Source organism: Melanerpes formicivorus, unplaced genomic scaffold (assembly GCF_026170545.1).
Source record: "Melanerpes formicivorus ecotype bairdi unplaced genomic scaffold, bMelFor1.0.p_v2 SCAF_41, whole genome shotgun sequence".
Taxonomy (NCBI): domain Eukaryota; kingdom Metazoa; phylum Chordata; class Aves; order Piciformes; family Picidae; genus Melanerpes; species Melanerpes formicivorus.
In genome coordinates, this window is record NW_027142393.1 from 2,352,930 (window position 1) to 2,368,056 (window position 15,127).

The window sequence follows — 15,127 nt, forward strand, 5'->3', positions numbered from 1 at the left end:
TTTTAAATTGAAAGAAGAAGGAAATAATCACTCAAGAAATACATGTTAATGGCAAGATGCAGATGGAGAAGGGTTCTTAGGTGGAAGATCCAAGTCACGATTAAAAAAATATAGCCCCACGCGGTGATGTGGACAGAGATTTTGCCACGGAAACCTTGGAAACAACATAAGTATGAATCATGTTGAAAGTGAGTGGGCACAGAGTGGTGCAAAGGGTCCTGCTTTGCAAGCCTGAGATGAAGGAGAGTCGCTCGCTGGCCGTGCAGGACACTCAAGGAGGGACATGCCGTGGGGCTCGCTGTGGCCAAGGTCGCCTTCCCATAGGCATGGCATCTGGTTAATGTGTACCAGGGTGTCAGGAAGCAAAATATGCTTGTCCTCAGCTCCAGTAATGCCAACAGTGACTGTTTTCTCTCGTAATCTCATGTTTTCTAATTGACCAAGTGAAACTTCAGCCACTGGGCAGTTACACAGCTGCGAGTGGACTGCGTGTAAGTTCATCCCATCGAGAAGCATGAAGAAAACAATCTCCAAAACAGCTTCTAACAGGGATTTCAATGTCTGCCTTCGCTTACTGCTGCTTGCTCTGGGTTGATAGAATACCAAATACAGAATTGACCAGTTTGGAAAATACCTCAGAGATCATCAAGTGAAGAAATTCTTCCTAACATTCAGCCTAAACCTCCCTTGGCACAGCTTGAGATTGTCTCCTCTTGTTCTGGTGCTAGTTGCCTGGGAGAAGGGACCAACTCCCACCCGGCTACAACCTCCCTTCAGGTGGTTGTAGAGAGCAAGAAGGTCTCCCCTGAGCCTCCTCTTCTCCAGGCTAAGCAACCCCAGCTCCCTCAGCCTCTCCTCACAGGGCTGTGCTCCAGATCCCTCCCCATCTTTGTTGCCCTTCTCTGAGCACCTTCCAGCAACTCAACATATTTCCTAAACTGAGTGGCCCAGAACTGGACACAGGACTCAAGGTGTGGCCTAACCAGTGCTGAGCACAGGGCAGAATGACTTCTCTGCTCCTGCTGGCCACACTATTCCTGATCCCGGCCAGGATGCCATTGGCCTTCTTGGCCACCTGGGCACACCACTGGCTCATGTTCAGCCTGCTATCAACCAGTACCCTCAGGTCCCTTTCTGCCTGGCCGCTCTCCAGCCACTCTGACCCCAGCCTGTAGCACTGCATGGAGTTGTTGTGGCCAATGTGTAGAACCCAGCACTTGGATATGTTAAATCTCATGTCCTTGGACTCTGTCCATCTGTTCAGCCTGTCAAGGTCCCGCTGCAGAGCTCTCTCTCTCCAAGTATTTCCAGCATATTGGCTAAGATGGGTTCTGTTGAAGTAGGACTACTTCTTAGCTTTCCTGTGTCATCCTGATGAACAGAGTTGAGAGCTACTTGCAAGAATGTCTTTAGTGACTCTCTGCATTCTCTTTAGACCACAAGGCTATTTAATTTCTCACTCTTGTTCTTCTAGGAGGGGGGAAAAAAATAAACAAAGGGCAATCAAAATCCTCTTCACATTCTTCTTACATCTTTCTTCAGTCAACCACATTTATACTTTCCTTCTTTGTATATTCATTTCACTGTTTTAGTATCCAAGAGAGAGCTGTTCAGCTTGAGACTGCTGTCCTGAAAAGCACACGACGAGGTTTTCAGATCAGAGAGTTATGGATTCAGATAAGCATCCAGAATATTGTATCTTCTGTCACTCAGATGGCAACTTGTGGATAGAGATTCTCCAGCCATGGTGTGATTCCAGACTAGAAGCTGTTTTTGAAAGTGACTCAATATGCTTTGATATTTATCATCTCAGCTATTTCCAGCATTACACAATATTGGCCAGAACAACACGGGCAAAGGGAGCTTTGGAGCCACGGGTATTAGACACTCAGAAGAAACAGTCCCTGCATGGCTACTCGACTGTTTATTCTTTCAGATATCCAACCCTGCATACGTACTTGTATGTTTCCTATCATTTGATCAGTTGGTAAATAGCAAGGGATTATAAACAGACAAAAAGTTGTCCAATACCCAAGCACCGTACAAAGATAAAAGGTCCCAGATGCCAACACTTAAACTAAATCAGCCTTGCTCACTCTGTGGTTTTAGATGACCTGTGACTATGTCTAAACACCAGAAATTCCCAAGCAGAAGGTTAAATATCCTTTATACTGCTTGTACTAATTTCTTCCACGGAGCTGTATGCTGTTTAATATACTCCCTACAACCACCAACACTTTTTTTTGGGGGGGGATGTTGTGCATATTTACAATTTTTCTAATTTAAAGTCTAATCCTCCACATCTGGAGGACACATTCTTTGGTTGAGAGTTTGAGAGGACTATTTCTTTGGAAAGATAACAAAAGTGAAGTTTAAAACACACACACACACAAAATTATGAGACAATAACTTCACAAAAAAACACCCAAGGCAAACAGTTCCTATAGACAGTCTCAAAGTGTTGAAAGGATCCAGAAAACCAGACGTACCACTCTTTGTGTAGGGGGACATCTCCCACTGAATGCAATGGGAGGTGCAATAATTGATTAGAAGGGAATCTGGACCATAGCAAAGGTGAAGAACAAATAATCCTCCACGCTGTGAAACCAGTATTTTTTTGCCTATGAGTTTGTGCTCTGAGCTTGTGGTCCCAGTTCTTTCCTTTGATGATTATCAAGGCTGCATCCTCCCAGTAGGTTTTTCCCCCATTTGGGACATAGTGTCTCCACTTCTTCTGGCTTATCTTTAAAAAACAAAATAATATAGACTTTTTTTTAAATTCCCTTTTTTTCCCTATTTCAATGTGGGTAAAGTTGACCAAAGAGTGATTCTGTTAAAAGGAAAGGAAGGGGAAAAAAATACAATCCAAAACTACAAATACGTGAAGGGAGGTTGTAGCCAGGTGGGGGTTGGTCTCTTCTACCAGGCAACCAGCAACAGAACAAGAGGACACAGTCTCAAGCTGCATCAGGGTAGGTGAGGAGAAAGTTCTTCCCAGAAAGAGTAATTGGCCATTGGAATGTGCTGCCCAGGGAGGTGGTGGAGTCACCATCCCTGGAGGTGTTCAAAAAGGGATTGGACATGGCACTCGAAGCCATGGTTTAGTTAGTCATGAGGTGTTGGGTGATAGGTTGGACCTGATGGTTTCTGAGGTCTTTTCCAACCTTATTGATTCTATGGTTCTATGAAAACTACTAATTTTCTTCTGCTTAAGAAAATAGATTAAACTGTAAAAATGAGAGAAGAGAGAAGAAGCATTGAGAGTTTTCAGAAGTAATTAATATAGGCAAATTCTGGCCTGAAATAAACCATAATTTACTCCTAAGAGAAGCAAGGCCATGCTGGGTCAGCCCATATAGCTCTGTCTTCCATCTCTACCTGTGGCAACTGAGAGATGCTTGCAGGAAAGGTCTGACTGTGGGCAGGGTGTGTGGGGACATTTCCCAGAGGATCCCCTCTCATAACCTTGAGCTAAAAAGTCTGTTCATATAATTCTATTTACTGGTGTCTGTTTGACTGTTCTTCACTGAGTCTTCCAAGCTGTTTTATACATTTCTTTTAATCTATAAAAATTCCAGCCTTTCCTACATTCTTGGGACTCCACAGTTGAAATACTTACCAGGTAAAATAAATACATTTGCTTTCTTGGTACTTCTTAGTGTGAGAATTCAAGTAGAAATAGGATGGAAGCAAGGCCTTTCTCATTCTCTTATTAGATTGTATGTGTCAGAGAAACACCTGGAGGCAGGAAGATGAACTAACAAAGATCCACACATCCCACAGGTTGGCTCTCATGATAAGTCTTAGAAGCTGTTAAGGTATAAAAAAAAAATCAAAAAAATATCTGTATGAGCTTTTATGCTACTGGAAAAGAGAATTTATTGGAAGTCTCAGGAGCAAATAGTGAATATAGTCTTAGAGAATGTACTTTAGATTACCATCTGGTTTGAGTCTTCCCCTTTACTGTGCTCTGGTGACATCCCACCTGCAGTACTGTGTCCAGTTCTGGAGCCCCCATTACAGGAAGGATCTGGGTGTGCTGGAGAATGTCCACAGAAGGGCCATGAGGACGAGCAGAGGGCTGGAGCTGCTCTGCTATGGGGACAGACTGAGGGAATTTAGGCTACTCAGTCTGGAGAAGAGAAGGCTCTGAGGAGACCTTATTGTGGTCTTCCCATATCTTAAGGGGGCTACAAGAAAGATGGGGAGGGATTTTTTTAGGGTGTCAGGGAGTGATAGCACTGGGGAGAATGGAGCAAAACTAGATGTGGGTAGATTCAGACTGGATATAAGGAAGAAGTTCCTCCCCATGAGGGTGGTGAGACACTTGCTACAGGTTGCCCAGGGAGGTGGTGGAAGCCTCATCCCTGGAGGTTTTTAAGGCCAGGCTGGATATGGCTGTGAGCAACCTGATGTAGTGTGAGGTGTCCCTGCCCATGGCAGGGGGGTTGGAACTAGATGATGCTTGAGGTCCTTTCCAACCCTAACATAAACCTTTAAACATATCCTAATAGGCATTAAAACTGGAAAATCTGAATTTCAGCACTTATAGGTAAAGTCAGCATTCATTAAAGACACAAAACCACTGTAAAATAAACAAACATTAGTTTTGGGCATGAGCTTTGTCACTTGAGCTGTTTCAGTCTGTCCCAATGGCTAAAGCCAGAATTTTGCATTTATTCCAGCAGTTCTTAATGGCTGATCATTTGCAAAGCCTTGGTCAGTCACTGAGATGCCAAACACACCCAAGTTACCTCTCAGGTTGTCCAGAGAGGTGGTAGATCCCTGGAAACATTCCAGCTCATGTTGGATGGGGCTCTGAGTAACCTGGTCTAGTTGAAGATATTCTTGCTCACTGCAGGGGATTGAACTGGATGATCTTTAAAGGTCACTTCCAGCCTAAACCACTCTTTGATTCTATGAAAGTGCTCTTAATGGCTATTAAAAAAAACCAAACATTTTTGTGAGGCAGGTTACTCCATTTGAACAGCACTTTCTCAGCATGGAACTATGGTTTGGGTTGGATGGGACCTTAAAGACCACCCAGGTCCAACCCCTCTGCCATGGGCAGGGACACCTTCCACCAGCCCAGATTGCTCACGGCCCCATCTAACCTGACCTTGAACAACTCCGGTGAGGGGGCATCCAAAACCTCCCTGGGCAACCGGTTCCAGAGTCTCATCACCCTCACTGTAAACAATTTCTTTCTAGTATCTTATCTAAATCTACCCTCCTTAAGCTTCAGTTCATGCAGGTATATTTCAAATGCTCTGACATTTTTAGGTGGAGAAAAGCTATTATAGCCAGTTTTATAGTATTGCTTCCTCCAGTCTCTCTGGGGATAGATATGGATTCCTCTTTCAAATTGTCTTACAGAGAAGGGCAACGAGGCTGGTGAGCACAAGCCCTACGAGGAGAGCCTGCGGGAGCAGAGGGTGTTTAGCGTGGAGAAGAGGAGGTTCAGGGGAGACCTTATTGCTCGTTACAACTACCTGAAAGAAAGTTGTAGGCAACTGGGGGGTTGGTCTCTTCTCCCAGGCAACCAGCAACAGAACAAGAGGATACAGTCTCAAGCTGTGCCAGGGGGAAGTTTAAGCTTGAGGTGAGGAGAAAGCTCTTCCCAGAAAGAGTAATTGGCCTTTGGAATGTGCTGCCCAGGGAGGTGGTGGAGTCACCATCCCTGGAGGTGTTCAAAAAAGACTTGGATGTGGCATTCGGAGCCATGGTTTAGTTATCATGAGGTGTTAGGTATTAGGTAATAGGTTGGATTTCATGATCTCTGAGGTCTTTTCCAACCTGGTTGCTTTAGTGTGATTCTGTCTTTTAAAGTATTACCAGCGGTTGCCAACAAAGCATTCTCCTTCACCATCTGACCTGCTCTAGGTGGCCCTGCTCTGGCAGGGGGGTTGGAATAGATGATCCCTTGAGGTCCCTTCCAACCCCTAACATTCTGTGTGTGTGATCCATTTTCAGAAGAGCTTGGAGCCCAAAAGTTGCTGAGTCCGTGCCAGGGGAAAAGACCGTTTCTTACCAATTTTATATGCACTTTTACAGGCCACAGTCTTTATGGAGACTTTTCCCAGCAATGCCCCAAATTATTTGGTCCATTAAAAGAAATTCACATTAGACATCCCTTACTTATCTCCGTGAGGTTATATGATGCATGCTACAATTTTCCTGAAGGTGCTCACAGTTCTGATTGGTTTATTAATTTGTGTTTATTGTAGGTACTCTGGTAGAATGTTTTATCTTAATTAGGATTTTTATGCCCACTATATCCAGTACGTATGTGGCCAGTTTTTTATGCTGCATGTCTTTCTGGTGTAACCAAGGCTTAGTGGTTTACTTCAGGAGGGGGAAAATTTATAATCAAATTAAAAGTAATTACAGGCACATTTTCTTTCAAACCCAAGCTACATTACATTAGCAGGAGGTGACACTTGGTTCTGTATAAGTTCTTAGCCTGCTAAGGCCTATGTATAATATTAACTAGGCTTAGATTCAGAGGATAAAATCTGAACTTCATATTTCCTTGTAGAAGTAAAGCTCCTTCTTGGGCATTGATTGCACACAATTTCATTCACTCCTTTCCCAAAAAAATATTTTTTTAATGCAAAAAGTAATGCCTATTTCCAGAGTAATTGCAGAGTCATAGAATTGTCAGCATTGGAAGGGACCCCAAGCATCATCTAGTTCCAACCCCCCTGCCATGGGCAGGGACACCTCACACTACAGCAGGTTGCTCACAGCCACATCCAGCCTGGCCTCCAAAACCCCAGGGATGAGGCTTCTACCACCTCCCTGGGCAACTTGTGCCAGTGTCTCACCACCCTCATGGGGAAGAACTTCTTCTTGACATCCAATCTGAATCTCCCCACTTCTAGTTTTGCTCTGTTCTTTCACCTTTTAGATGTGGGACAAAATTCTCTTCACCGTTGTTATGCTCAAAGAAGTATTGGGCAAGCCCCTTAAAATAACACTGATAGGATTAGCAGAGCACTGAAGCACTGGATTTTTGTAACACAGGAGAATCAGACCTTGTGGTTGTTGGTTCTCTAAGGTGAACACTCAAATAATTAGATGGCTACTGGCTGTTATTATTTTCAGTTTCAACACATATTAGTTGCTTTTTGCTCTAAAACATGTATTTCTGATCTATATGAAACAGAAATGGTTCCTTAAAAGCTTATAAAATCACAGTGATTTTCACTGTATGCCCTTGTCCCCTGTCCATTAAATTACTGGTTGACCCTGCCCTCTCAGTCTTGGGGTTGGACTTGTTGAGTCAAAGGAGGTTGGAGCCAGGTGGGGATTGGTCTCTTCTCACGTGCAACAAGTGATAGGACAAGACAAAATGGCCTCAATTTGTGCCAGGGGAGATTCAGGTTGGATATTAGGGAAAATTTATTCACAGAAAGGGTTACCAAATGTTGGAACAGTTGTCCATGGAAGTGGTGGATTCACCATTGCTGGAGGGATTTAAAAGACACATGGATGTGGTGCTTAGGGACATGGTTTAGTGGTACTGTTTCAGCAGTAGTTGTGGGAGTAGAAGCTTCTAGGAGAGCAGTTGGATTTGATGATCTCCAAGGTCTCTTCCAACCTCAAAAATTCTATGATATCCAGAGTTCTCTTTCAACCCCTACCATCCTACTAGGGGATGTTACCTTCAATTAGCCAAAAGACAAGAAATATCTCAGTGTTTGGCCCTTAGTTTTAATATCAACTGCTTGAGCTGGGCAGGCTGCATTTGCATTCAGCAAAGGTTGGTGCAGAAGCACTTTAGTTTGTAAGCTAGCAACGAGGAGCAAGTTGTAAATTACCCACCACTGAGTTGCTGAGTCACTTGAATACTTCAGCCTGCTCTAAATGCAAGATCCAGTGGGGCTGCTGAATTATCCTAGGCTGCTTTTCAGAAGATCCTTGTGTCACGATCTCATTCTAAATATGATCTCTCTTTTTTTTTCCTTGATAAGTATTTAATTTGAGATTTCAGTAGTGAAGAGAACTGAGCAGAGACATTTTAAGTGCTTCTTCGTCTGTCATTAGAGACACCAAGTGACACAGGAAAAGATAATGAACATAGAAAGAGCCCCCAAAGCACTTTTAGATCGTTTCTTGTGAGTCAGCAGGCCAATATTGACTTTGATTAAGCACTCACTTTGGTCCCATTAGTTTGGCAAACTGTGAAGCAAAAGTGAGCATCCCCTCCAAGTTGGTTTTGCATAAAGTCGCTTAGAACTTCAGTTCTGAATCTTTAGAACATCTCTGGTTTGGAGGGGCTTTTTAATATTTTTTTTTTTCTCCTCAAAAAAGAGTAATAAAATGTCCTTTTAAGTGTGTTAAAGAACTCATAATCTAAAACTAACATAAACTTTTATGGTATCAGGCAGTGATGCTTTAGCAATCTCATTTTATGTCTCAGAACTGCAGAGGAAAGCAAAGATACGTGTTTCCTGCTGATGGGTTTGTGTGTCTGTGGTTTAATTGTCAGATTTTCAGCCAAAGGATTAAGTTTTCACGTGGTTTTCTCCTGTTACCAGGAATATTAAGGGGCTCTTTCCCTTGTGGCCCTTTGGTGTGAGGTTGAGACCTGGCTGTTTGTGTCTAGCTATGATGAGAAACCATGGGAACCTTGACAGAGAGTATGCAGATCTTTAATTATAAGACCCACAACTGAGTATTCAACCTCTTCTTTTATTATTGTTTGTTTTCTTTACAACAGTGACTGAAGGTAGACAGTGGGTTCTTGTCCCTGTAGACTCTTATTCAGCTGTGTGTAGGGCTGGAGAGATATTGTGACTAGCCTTGAGCTTCTGGTGGCTTTTTTGGTGTTGATAGAAGAGGAACTCCCTGCAGCTGGGATCATCACTGAGGAGCACTGAAGAAATCCAGTGAGTGCAGAGCCTCTTCACAGTATAAAAGCAGATGCTTCAAGTTGGGGGGAGGGTCATTAAATAGATGAGGGATCTTGAAAATGTTTCCCCATGAGGGAACTCTTTCCCAGACTCTGCTTTGACTAGACACTCTTCATTAATTTGCTATTTATGTGCTCAGTAAATCTCTCTGGGCCATAAAGTGGTCTAGAAGGTACCCAGATAGTTTCCTGCTTTAACTTCCTGTCCTTTATAGTTCCTTCCATGTTCAGAAAATCATCATCATTACCTTACATTATATTCTTTTTTCTGGCATGTAAAAAAAAAAACAACCAAAAAACCCCAACAACAAAACCCACCAAAACCAAACAACACCAAGCCAACCCAGCAAAACCAAGCCAACCCAGCAAAACCAAGCAAACCCAGCAAAACCAAACCAACCCAGCAAAACCAAATAAAACCAGCAAAACCCATAAATGAACAAAAAATCATAGTATCATAGTATCAGTCAGGATTGGAAGGGACCACAAGGATCATCTAGTTCCAACCCTCCTGCCATGGGCAGGGACACCTCACACTAGATCAGCCTGGCCAGAGCCTTGTCCAGCCTGGTCTTAAACACCTCCAGGGACGGTGCCTCAACCACCTCCCTGGACAACCCATTCCAGGGTCTCACCACTCTCATGGGGAAGAACTTTGTCCTCACCTCCAGCCTGAATCTCCCCACCTCCAGCTTCATTCCATTCCCCCTAGTCCTATCACTCCCTGAGATCCTGAGCAGTCCTTCCCCAGCCTTCTTGTAGGCCCCCTTCAGATACTGGAAGGCCACCATTAGGTCACCTCAGAGCCTTCTCTTCTCCAGACTGAAAAAAAGGTAAAAAAGAATTAATTTCCTGGTTTTAAACATCCTTCAAGCTAATTAGCAATGGATCTCACAAACAGATAGACTGGATATAGCTGGCAGTATTTTATCTGGCAGTTTGCTGCCACTCTTCTGCCACACCTGGAAAGTCTCTGCAGAGGTCACATCCATCATAGCTTCTGTTTACATGAATTCCATTCAGGGAATACTGTACACGTTGCATCACATCTGCTTGGCACTGTTATGCCACCAAAATAGGTATTAATGCATTGCTAAATATTTTATCATCAATGTATTATCATAAATAAAAGTGGAAAGTAGGTTACTTCTTATCCCAGGATTATAATCAGAGAGGCTCAGATCGTTGTGAGGGTGGATTAATTAGCTCAGCTGAGGTGCTGAATCCAAGGTATTGTTAGGTACTTTTTAATCTCAGAATCTTGTTTGCAAGCCTTAAAGGTAGTCCCTATGAAGGTTTATCTGTGTATGTGTCACTACAGAGCACATGCAGGCGCAAACACACGTCCCCACACGTGTATGGTCACCTATGTGCACACACAGCACCGTGATGCACACAGAGGGCAGGCACCCAGAGCATATAGATTTCTTACATGAATTTGACATTGATTTCTGGGGTAAACAAATGGTTTTAAGTCTTTACTTGCCCAGAGCTAGATCATAATATTCTGCATTTCAAAGTGTCCAAGTACCTTTAAAGTGACGGCTGCAGAGTCCCCCAAGGCACAAAGCAGATAAAACCTTCTTTTAAAAGTATTTTGCTCACCTTTGTGAAAAAAAAGGGAACTTGGGGTTTATTGAGTGCAGGAAACCCTCATTCCCATAGTAACCAATGCACGGCTGATATTGATCAGCGGAGTCAAAGGCAAAACCCACTGACAGGAATAAAGAGCAACTATTTTTTATCTTCATATGTATTCTTCTTGGAGTTCCTGGAGGTAACCGATACCACAGGCGTGGAGCAGGCCCTGGGAGCCTCCGTGCTTTTTGGTTGTGTCATTAGCACAAACCACAGCTCCTTATCCAAAAGAAAAGATCCAACTGCACGATTTTTGCCTGGACCCTGCAGCCCTTTTCTCTGACAAAACTCCTCATGATTTCAGAAAGACTTTTTCCTTGAGCAAGGTGCATGCAGGATGGGTCCCTTTGTCTTGAAGGAACGTGGACAGCCTTTGAAATCTCTTCACCAGTTCTATTTTCTGCCTCAATTAATGAGACCTTAGAGGTCGTTAAAGTTCCTTTCTCTTTCTTCACCGTACTTGTGGCGTGTGTGAGATCTGATAACATTAACGTTTGCAATCAAGCCTGATCTCTCTTTAATGATTTCATTAGGTGTTAAATATCAGGCATCTTTTTTTATGTTAAGGCATTCCCTTTTTGAACTGCAGAGCTTCACAGGAAAGACCTTTCAAACCAAGAGCTCACGAATTATTAGCATTCAGTACAATGCATGTACGTACCTTAAATCCTCAGCATGATTAGATCATTCCCAGAATTGACAAGTCTATAAAAATGAAGAAAGGAGACCTGTGAGAGAGCTGTGCAAGGAGAGATATTTTGTAGAACATGAGATCACATAATAAAGAATAAATTCTCTCAAGTCTGATAGTTTTACAAGGTTTTACATACTCCTAGCCAGGTAATAATCTTCCTTAGACTTTCCTGGACTTGCAAGGAGCTTTAACAGTTCTTTCCTTTCCCCACACCCCTTTTTTCCTTTTTTTTGTTTTTTAATCCTGACAAAACTATTAGATAACAGCCAAGCCAAAATTAAATAACCCCAAAAGTCTTCCTCTCTAATCCCTTCTGTGCATACTTAATGTTTCATTCTCCCACTTCAATTATGCCATCTGCATTATGTCTTTCGCTCCCCACTCGAAAAGTTGTTAAAAGGAAAAGGCTCTTTCAGGGTGCCACAGCTCCATTATGCAGGCCTATACCTGTGCTGGCAGCATGCTCTTCTTCTCACCTCATATTGCCTTTTGCCTGGGAAAGAGATCCCCGCGGTGCATAGCAAACTGGAAACTGAAATGAAATTAAGCTGGTATGCAGGAGACAGAGAAAGTTAGGATAAATGAGCAGAGAAGGTTCTGGGAGGACTTTTAAACTTAGTTCTTCTTGAACTTAGTTTGATCTCCTTGAAGGTGGGGAGGCTCTGCAGTGGGGTCTGGACGGGCTGCACTGATGGATGGGCCAAGGTCAGTGGTATGGAGATCAGCCAGACCAAGTGTCAAGTTCTGTGCTTGTGTTACAACCACCCCATGCACCACTATAGGCATGGGGAGCAGTGACTGCGAGCTGCCCAGCAGAAAAGGACCAGGAGGTGTTGCTTGACAGCTGGCTGAAGATGAGCCAGCATGTGCCAAAGTGGCCAAGGCAGACAGAAGCATCCTGGTTTGTATCAGCAATAGTGAGGCTACAAAAGACTAGGAAAATTATTGCCCCACCCCACCCCTCCTTTATTTAACAGTGGTGTGGCCACACTTTAAATGCTGGGTTCAGTTTTGGCCTCTTCAATACAAGAAGGATGTTGAGGGGCTGGAATGGGTCCAAATAAGACAAACAAAACTAGTGGTGAAAAGTCTAGAGATCAATTCTTATGTAGCCTGAGGGAACTGTTTTTTTGTTTGTTGTTTTGTTTTTAACCTGGAGAAAAGGAGGCTTAGGAGAAACCTTCACACTCTCTACAACTACCTGAAAGGGTTGGTGTGAGGTGGGAGTCGATCTCTTCTCCCAGGCAACAAGTGATGGGACAAGAGGAAACAGCCTCAGGTTTCACCAGAGGAGATTTAGGTTGGATAAGAGGAAAAAATTTCTTCTCTGAAAAGGTTGTCAAGCTGTGAAAGAGGCTGCTGAGGGAAGTAGTGGAGTGATTAAAAAGCCATGTAGATCTGGTGTTGAGAGATGTGGTTTAGTAGTGGATTGTCAGTGTTGGCTTAATGTTTGGACTCAATGATCTTAAAGGTATCTTCCAAGTAAAATGATTGTGTGATTCCATGATTCTTTGGGGCAAAAGCTATGAAATTTGAACTGCTATCCCTGGTCATGTAGACTGAAATCCTAGTGTCGTGAAAACCAATGACAGGATCTGACTCTACATCCATTACAAGTAAGGTAACCTGGTTTCCACAGGTGCTGGGAACACACAGCTGTCGTGGACTCCAAGTTCATGTTCAGCTGCCAAATTACAGACACCAATTTTAAACCACCAAGTTTAGACCTCGTCATTTAATGTTGTAATTCATCTGTGTGCAGGGTATTACCAAGGCTGACTATTTCTGAAAGGACCTATTGGATCAGTGAGGCACTGGAATGGGTTGTGGCTGCCCCATCTCTGGAAGAGTTTAATGCCAGGCTGGATGAGGCTTTGAGCAACATAGTTCAGTGAGAGGTCTTCCTGCCTGTGACAAAGGAGGTTGGAACTGGGTCATCTTTAATGCCCCTTCCAACTCAAGCCGTACTATGATTCTGTGATTTCCACTGGAACAAATTCTGTATCACAGATTCAGAGTATCACTTAGGTTGGAAAGGACCTCAAGGATCATCGAGTCCAACCTATCAACACAGACCCCATGACTAGACCATGGCACCCAGTGCCTCGTCCAATCTCCCCTTGAACGCCTCCAGAGTCGATGACTCAACCACCTCCCTGGGCAACCCGTTCCAATGCCGAATGACTCGCTCGGTGAAGAACTTCCTCCTCACCTCGAGTCTAAACCTCCCCTGGTGCAGCTTGAGACTGTGTCCCCTTGTTCTGGTGCCGGTTGCCTGGGAGAAGAGGCCAACCCCTTCCTGGCTACAACCACCTTTCAGGTAGTTGTAGAGGGCAATGAGGTCTCCCCTGAGCCTCCTCTTCTCCAGGCTAAACAATCCCAGCTCCCTCAGCCTCTCCTCATAGGGCTTGTGTTCAAGGCCTCTCACCAGCCTTGTTGCCCTTCTCTGGACTTGTTCCAGCAAGTCAACATCCTTCCTAAACTGAGGGGCCCAGAACTGGACACAGTACTCAAGGTGCGGCCTAACCAGAGCAGAGTCCAGGGGCACTATGACCTCCCTGCTCCTGCTGGCCACACTATTCCTAATGCAGGCCAGGATGCTATTGGCCCTCCTGGCCACCTGGGCACACTGCTGGCTCATATTCAGGTGGCTGTCGATCAGCACACCCAGGTCCCTCTCTGTTTGGCAGCTCTCAGCCACTCCGACCCCAGCCTATAGCTCTGCATGGGATTGCCGTAGCCAAAGTGCAGCACTCGGCACTTGGACTTGTTGAAAGCCATCCCATTGGACTCTGCCCATCTGTCCAGTCGGTCGAGGTCCCTCTGCAGAGCCTTTCTACCCTCTAACTGACTAACATCTGCCCCTAACTTTGTGTCATCTGCAAACTTGCTGATGACTGACTCTACCCCTTCATCCAGATCATCAATGAATATGTTGAAGAGCACAGGGCCCAGCACTGATCCCTGGGGGACACCACTGGTGCCTGGCTGCCAGCTGGATGTGGCACCGTTCACTACCACTCTCTGTAGAGTACTGATGAGTTACACTTACTAGACCCTTGCAAATTCTGGGAAAATTCTTGACTTTTGGAAGGTGAACTCAGAAAAACTCATTCTGCTGATTATTTGAAGAAGAACACAGCATGTTCACTCAGAAATCTTTTCAGTTTGGGAAAGATGTTTCGAATTGACACCTTTGAAAGCCACCAACATAGGCAGTGGTTTCCTCCTCTGTTTCATATCATTGCATTAAAACCTGTTTTCACTTTACTTCTTGCTTACAGCTGTAACACATAATCTCTCAGCCTGACACTCCCTATGGTTTGAAAATTTGAGGGGTGTTGTGGGCTAAGGAATAGCTGTCCAGCCAAAGAGAGGTCCTCCCAGGGGAATGGACAGTCCATCCCATGGGGAATGGTACAGGAAATTACATTATTCCATCCCATAATATTGCATCTTTATCTTCTATACAAACTGACTGCAGAGTCAATTCTCTCCTTTCTCTCTCTCTCTCTGCTCCCAGCTGGACATTATCTCATATGGGGGAAGTTTGTGGCCTGGCTTTGGCATTGGCAGAGCTAAATAGAAGAGCAGCAAGGCTGGTGAGAGGTCTGGAGCACAGCCCTTTGAGGAGAGGCTGAGGGAGCTGGGGTTGCTTAGCCTGGAGAAGAGGAGGATCAGGTGAGACCTTATTGCTCTCTACAACTACCTGAAAGGAGGTCATAGACAGGATGGGAGTGGTTTCTTCTTCTGGGCACCCAGCACCAGAACAAGAGGACACAGTCTCAAGCTGTGCCAAGGAAGGTTTAGGCTGGATGTTATGAAGAAGTTCTTCCCAGCAAGAGAGAATGGCCATTGAAATGTGCTGCCCAGGGAGG